This window comes from Pteronotus mesoamericanus, unplaced genomic scaffold, assembly GCF_021234165.1.
Source record: "Pteronotus mesoamericanus isolate MK-2021 breed Mesoamerican mustached bat unplaced genomic scaffold, CSHL_Meso_final contig_29, whole genome shotgun sequence".
Taxonomy (NCBI): domain Eukaryota; kingdom Metazoa; phylum Chordata; class Mammalia; order Chiroptera; family Mormoopidae; genus Pteronotus; species Pteronotus mesoamericanus.
In genome coordinates this window covers 2,713,645-2,719,691 of record NW_026555123.1, presented here as the reverse complement: position 1 = coordinate 2,719,691, position 6,047 = coordinate 2,713,645, and the positions used below count along the sequence as shown (strand labels likewise).

Genomic DNA, 6,047 nt, shown 5'->3' with positions numbered 1-6,047 from the left:
GAGTGTTTACAGTTGGAAATGTATATCTAGAGATGTTCTAAAATTTATGATGAACACATTTTTAACAGACTGAACTTGTTCAGTTGGATTAGATGTTGCCCAAGAAAAGGGAAAATAATATTATGAAAAATAGTCATAGGCAGCATTGAGATCAGAGAAGGTAGTTCCCCAAGTGGCCAAGTCCTAACTTCAGAAAGGTGAGCTGGTTCTGGGTTTTTTTGTTTGTTCGTTTGTTGGTTTTGACGCCAGTTGTTGGCTTCTTTATTGAGCACCAGCTTTCCAGCAGGAGTCCCCGTGGGAGCGGGGTTCAGACTCACCCTGCCCGGCACACAACCAGGGGAGAGACATGACCGTGCCGAGGTATTTGTGTGGATAGAAGTGGGAGCACTGACTTTGGAAATCATAGTCATCCCAGGAGTAAAGGAGAGAGTGTCGTTCCACGCCCCAGAGCTGTGAAGTCTCCATTCACAGTGCGAGGGCCCAGCGGGGCGGCCGTGACATCTTCACAGATGCTGCCCAGCAGAGGCCGAAGGCGACATCTTGTAGGCTTTATAGAGCTGATTCAGTAGCTCCCTCTTCTCATCTTCTGGGAGGAAACTGGACTTGGCTTCATTGATGCTCAGTCTCTTAAACTCCTCCTCGGTGAAGCCCATGTCCCGTTTGGTCATCTTGTAGTCTGTGTCCAGGGTAGATTTGAAGATGAGCAGGTCGTCCGTGTTGAGCAAGTAGTTGGCCTGGTCATTTTTGAGCCGAATGACCGGGTGCTCTGTGTCCGGCTTCCAGGCTTCTGTGAGGTAGCTGGACGAGGGGCAGACCTCAAAGTGCATGTCCTGCTGTCACAGCCTGTTGTAAAGGGCCTCATCCTCCAGGGTGTGGTAGCCATGTCCCAGGCTCTCTGTCTTGAGCATGTCCACAGCCTCTTTCACCACCTCTGCAGAGCCAACCTCCCTGGCGTGGGCCGTGCGGCGAATGCCGCTCTTCACAGCCTATTCATAGGCCTTCCTGTGTCCCAGGAAGAGGCTGCTTCCTAGGATGGTCTCGTCTCCAGCCAGATCCATGGCCACCACAGTCTCCTGCAGGTACGTCTTCCACAGCTCCACCACCTCGGGGGCCCACTTGGGCTCATGGCGCATGCAGCACAGGATGGATCGCACCTTCACCTGGAAATCTCGCTCTCCCTCCTGCAGACCTTGGTTCACTAGGGCCACCACCTCATCTGGGGTGAGGTCTCCTTCAGCCTGGTTCCAGGGGATCGGCTCCACCTTCGAGTGGGCCAGCAGGCGCGGGCTGTAGCGCACCTCCACGTACACCACGCCCTCCTTGGCCTTCATCTCAACAAACTCGTAGAATCGTATGGGTACCGAGTCCATACAAACCTCAGTCACATGATAAGGAAAATAAGGGGTGAGCAAATCACTTGCCTCAGACGGGTTCCTCACAGCAACCATCTGTTAGTAAAGACTGGTCTAATAAGCAGGTGTGGTAACACCAGCTTTTTATCAGCTCTTCACTACCCTCTCCCAGGTCAATTCCTTGCTCATTTTAGACAAAACTCAGAACACTCCCTACCAAAGACGCTTTTAACCATGTCTCTAATCTAGAGCAAAAGCAGGACATTTATTTTTCTCGCCCATATTTGTTATAGTTTGGCAACCACTTACGTGAAAATTTTGAGGCCAGGTATATTTACAAAGTTGGGGTTTTCTATATTTTATAAATAAAATGTGATTCATAGATAGTATACTTCATAATACCCTCAGCAGGGTGTGAGGCAGGATATTGGAATTAAAAGCATTAATATGCCTTCAGCATAAATATATAGACATTTATACTAACTAAATAAATAACATAAAATAACTAAGTCACCAAATAAGTTAACTACCAATGTTTATTTTATAGAACATTGGAAATTTTAGAATTGTAAATAAAGTATTGTAGATTAATAATATAAAAGTGAATGGAAGTGATTCTTGATAATAAGTTATGGTTATGAAACCACAAATTTAATAAATCAATAATAGAATATATGAGGTGGAATTTGGATTAGCCAGAATGGCTGGAAAGAGAAAAAGGATAATGCCAGAAAAGTGACAACCACAAAAAGTGAATGGATTTGCAAAAAAAAAATCTATATATTTTCAAATCCAAAGCTGATACCTGAATGGTCTATACAAGGGCTGAGACTTCAAGGGTAAAAAGAAAAGAAAACAAACAAACAAAAAATAGCCAGAAGGAAAAGGGCTCAAGGGAGATTTAAAAAATCACCCCCATTGCTGAGAAGACAGAGTTTAGGTTTCAGCTTCGCTGAGCCAGTGGAGCATGATAAACCTGGCTTTACAGTGCACTCTGGAAGAGACATGGATAAGGAAGACAGACACAATCCCAAGACTAAGGAATCTGGCCTAAGAATAAGAGCCCAATTGAAATACAGTTTCTCTAATAAAGCCTAAAAAAAGCCTTCACAATATTAAGGTAACTGCCGGTAACTTAATGACTCACTAAAACAAAATTCACTTTTTTCAAAGATAATGAAATTCACAGTTTCTTTAATGTAACACCCACAATGTTTAGTATAGAATTAAAAATGACTAGACATAAAAAAGGAACAGGAAAATTTAAGCCACAGGCCGGAGAGGAGTGGGGTGAGATAGAAGCAGACCTAAAAATAATGAAGATATTGAAATTAGCTGGCAAGATAACCAACATGTTGAGAGGAGAAGACAATATTTTACAATAACTAAGATGAATATATTTAAAAATTTATAGGAAAAGATGGACAGAATGGGTGAAGAGATATAAATTTCTGGGTAGATACAGAAGCTGTAAAAAAGAAATAAACAGAAATCCTAGAACAGAAAAATGTGATTTCTCTACCAAAAAATTTCATTTTATGGGTTTTATAGCATATTGTATACACACACACACAAAGAATCAGTGACCTTGTAATACCAGTCTAATAGAAGTTATACAAATAAAAACAAAAAAAGAATAGAAGACTAAAAACGGGAATAAGACCTCAATGATCTATGAAATTGAATCAGGAGATCTAATACATGTGGAAATGAAGTCTAAATTATGGCGATGTCACTTAGAATACACTTGAAAGAAAACTAAGAGTGCTATTAACATACTAGAATGATCAACCACAAAAGCCTTTCATGCATTCATTACAAGCGCCTGTGGAGTACCGATGGTTTACCTGTGCTCTGAACGTTGGACATACAGTGCTGAGCAAGAAAGACAAGGCTTCTGATTTCACAAAATTTACATTCTAACTACAGAAAATAAACACCGAACAACTATAATTTTTAATTATAGTAATAAATTCTCTGATAAGAATAAAATAAGGAGCTAACGTAGAGAGTAGCCAGTTCCTACTTTAAATAACATCCCGACAGATCCCTCTGAAGAGGAGACACTCACTTCTACTGCGGAGCAAGTCCTGTGACTATAGGGACAGAATAATTTGGAAAGAGAAAACAACTAATGGAAAGGTCTTAAGATGGTGAGAAGTCTCATGTGTTTGAGGAACATAAAGAGCAAGTGAAGTTGGAGAGCAGCGAGTTAAAAGGGCTGTCATGCAAAGTGAGGACACAAAAGTCACGTCAGGGCAGGCCAGGAAGAGGAGCTTGGAGTTACCTTTGTGCAATGGGAAGACAGAAAGAGATTTAAATGGCAGAGGAGGGTGCATGCCATGCCATGATTTATGCTTTTAAAAGATCATTGTGGGAGGGAGAAATGTAAGAGGGGAAAGAAGAATCAGGAAACGATGCTGCCTGGACAAGGACCGCAGGCTTGAAGTTCTAATGGGGGGTACGGAAAAGAGGGCATCAAGGATGAGCCTAGGTTCCGGGCTTAAGCAACTGGGGAATGGTAAATATGAGGTAGAGAAAACTGCGGCCTCAGTAGGTTCAGGACAGAAATTCAAAGCTCTATTTTGGACCTGTTAAGTAAGGTTAAACTCCTTTCAAAATATCCAAAAGGGGATGTCAAGCAGGCAGCCATGTGTGACAGTAAAGTCCAGGGGAAAGGCAAGGACTGTACTTATAAATTAAGGGGTCTATAAGATAAAGATGGTTAAATCCATGAATCTAGATAAGTTATGTAAGGCAAAACTATGGTTAAAGAAGAGAAATAGCTAAGAATTGAGTCTCTGAGCTCTGTAAAAGTTAGAGGTGACTAAGAAAGGCATGTATAGTAAGGGAGAAGCAAAACCCATGGCACATACTGAAAGCCAAGACAAGTGCTCACAGTGGAGTTCTTTCATTCATTCCAACACTTATCAAGTGCTTACAATGTGACAGTCAGTGACATAGGCACTTGGCATACATGAGTGGCTATTAAAATGGATAAAATTCACTGCTCTTATGGAGGTTATAGTCTACTGGGGAAGACAGGCAATAAAACAATAAATGTAATCAATTTAAAAATCATGTATTATAGAAGATGATTTTTTTGTGGAAAAGAGTTTTCAAAGTCAAGCATGTTAACAGGGACTTACAGTGCTGGGAGCAAGAGAAAACGTAGTTTGTAATTTTAAAATAGTGTGGTCAAAACAGGAACTTTATAATTTTGTCAAAAACTATCCAAAGGTTTAAAAACCTGAGGAGAGAGCACTGGCTTCCAGAAAGTCACTGGTGACTTTCGAAGAGTGGTTTTGGCATGCAGTGCGGAGAGAGGAGGTTTAGAAAAAGCTTCAAAATGAGAAAGTATAGATAGTTACCGTAGAAAAATCTTTCCAAAATTAGCTGTGAATGAGAATAAAAAATTAAAGACATTTTTTTCCAGCAGCTAGTTTTTAAATCATGTTTATTCTGTTACATTGTCTCAGTTTTCCCCCTTTGCCCTCCTCCACCCACCCCCCCCACCCCCCGCTCCCACAGCCAGTCCCCACCCTGTTGTCCGTGTCCATGGGCCATTCACACCTGCTCTTTCTCTAGTCCCTTCTTCTTTCCACCATTGTCCTCCTTCCCCATCCCCTCTGATCACTTTCCGTCTGTTCCATATTTCCATGCCTGTGATTTATTTTGTTCGTTAGTTTATTTTGTTGAATAGATTCCACTTATAGGTGAGGTCATATGGTATTTGTCTTTCACCAACTGGCTTAATTTCACTTAGCATAATATTCTCCAGTTCCATCCATGTTGTCGAGAAAGGGAGGAGTTCTTTCATTCTTTCTTTTTTTTAATGTAGATTTTATTTATTTATTTATTTAAATGTCAAAATCCATTATAAAATATTAAAAAATTTGAATCCATTATAAATTCTCAGCATAAAACAGCATGACACCAACAGAGAAATAATCAAGTAGATCAATGAAATAAAATGAACATTCTAGAAACAAACATATATATCTGTCTAACAACGTAATATATGAATGAATTGATATTTCAAATCAATGGGGAAAGTAAGTCAACTTAGTCAACAAATAAGGTGTATGAACCACTATTACTTGAAATAAAACAAAAAATGAGCCCTATTTCACACATTATACAAACAATATTCAGGTGAGTTAAAAATCAATAGGTAAAATCAAAAGAGTTTTAGGAGAAAATACAAAATAATATTTTTCTTGCCCTAAAATAAAATATTCAAACCCAGATGCTATTAAGTAAAATATTGACAATATGACTATATTAAACATTTAAGACTATATAGTATTATACATATTTAAAAAGTTAAAGGACAAGTAATAGAATAAGAAAGTATTTGCAATGCATCTAAAAAAGGGTTCATAGTGTTTTATTTCTTTTAGGAAAAAAATTCCACAAACATTTAGTAAAAAAATGGATAAAAAATCCATTGGAATGGAAAAAGATCATTTAAAGCTTTTTAAAAGTAATAGAAACAGGCAAGATACATACAAAAACAGGTTTAGTTTCAACAAATAATAAAGGAACAATTAAAATAACACATCATTGTCACAATAATATTAATAAATATTTAAAATATTGGTAATACCAAGTATTGGTGACTGTGAAAAGAAGTGGATATTCACAGACTCTTTTTTTTCATCTTCTTAAAAGCAGTCCCTTTAGCACATCTTG

The 6,047-nt window shown here is 39.0% G+C and overlaps 1 pseudogene; it reads right to left on the bottom strand.

The window, feature by feature from the left end:
• Positions 1 to 503: 503 nt before the first annotated feature.
• LOC129071983 (adenosine deaminase-like) lies at positions 504 to 1,370 on the bottom strand (annotated as a pseudogene).
• Between the last annotated feature and the right edge of the window lie 4,677 nt (positions 1,371 to 6,047).